Genomic DNA, 1,477 nt, shown 5'->3' with positions numbered 1-1,477 from the left:
AAGGGCGGCACCCACAGCCACAAGATGGCAGCACCCAGTCCCCTCAGCCCCACCTCATCCAGCTGGAGTCCCCCAGTTCCCTCAGCCCTGCAGGGGAAGGCAGTTGGGGGTGATCGGGCCAGCAAGGGAGCAGTTAGGCATTGATCAGGCTGGGTGGGGAGTGGTTAGGGGGTGATCAGGCTGGCAGGCAGAAGCAGTTAGGGACAATCAGGCAGGCAGGAGGTGAGCGGTTAGAAGCCAGCAGTCCTGGATTGCGAGAGAGATGTCCGACTGCCGGTTTAGGCCTGATACTGGTAGTCAGACATCCCCCGAGGGGTCCCAGATTGGAGAGGGTGCAGGCTGGGCTGAGGGACACCTCCTCCCATTGCACGGATTTCATGCACCAGGCCTCTAGTCTATACTAATAAAAGGGTAATATGCTAATTAGAGCAGATGTCTTCCAGACAAAGCTTCAGCGGTTGCCTCAGGCTCAGGCAAGCTGTGGATGGCAGGAGCTGCTGCCAGGGCTGGCCCAAGGCTCAGGCAAGGCACTGTGGCCATGAGGGCTGAGGCTCAGGCAGCCAGCAGCCATGGTGGCCCGCCGTGGCAGCAGTAGAAGCATGATGGAGATGTCACCTTCCCCTGATCGCCTCCCGCAGAGGGAGGTGAGAGGCAGCAGCAGCCACAGGGTGATGAGGGCAATGCCTTCCCCTGATCGGCCCTATCGCCTCCTGCAGAGGGAGGCCAGACTGCAACTTAGGCCTGCTCTCTGTCCGTAGGACATCATCCCCTTAGGGCTCCCGGATTGTGAGAGGAGGCAGGCCAGGCTGAGGGACCCCCGCTCCAGTGCATGAATTTTTGGGCACCAGACCTCTAGTAATAAATAATAATGCAAGAATAAGCTTGCAAAACACAACTGTAAACCTACATTTACCCCATACTGTATTTTCAGTGGTAAACTATTAAAGGTTTTGATATAAGAGAGTCATAAAAATTAAAGCAGTGCTTTTAGACAATCCGTTGATACCAAGTAGTTTTAGATCACGGCTTTTAAATTTTCTTCAAAATTGAGTTCCATAGGTCTCATTATTAAGTTGGGTAAAATTTGTCTGTTAAATTTTCCATAAAGGTCCAGCTGACGTTCATATAACTCAGGAGAGTATTCTTAATATTTAATAAGGAAGTAAAAATTAAATAGTTTAAAGTTATCATCAAGAAATACCAGGTCACGACATGTAATTTTTTATAAAACCTTATTAATGAGAAATTCTTTGTAATATGTACTTGGGAAGGGATGAAAACATGACCAGAAATCACTTTTCACCTTGGGATGATGTTGGAAAATTTATTTTAAATACTTGAAAGACTTACTTTGGTTTCCTTGCTGAGTTCAATACCTTGTGGATGCACATTACAAAGAACATAAACATCACAATGTTCCTCTGGAATTCCCATGGAGCAATTCCCAGAAAATGTCTAGTTTAGATAAAAATTTTAA

This window comes from Myotis davidii, unplaced genomic scaffold (assembly GCF_000327345.1).
Source record: "Myotis davidii unplaced genomic scaffold, ASM32734v1 scaffold585, whole genome shotgun sequence".
Taxonomy (NCBI): Eukaryota; Metazoa; Chordata; class Mammalia; order Chiroptera; family Vespertilionidae; genus Myotis; species Myotis davidii.
This window is presented reverse-complemented; position numbering follows the sequence as displayed.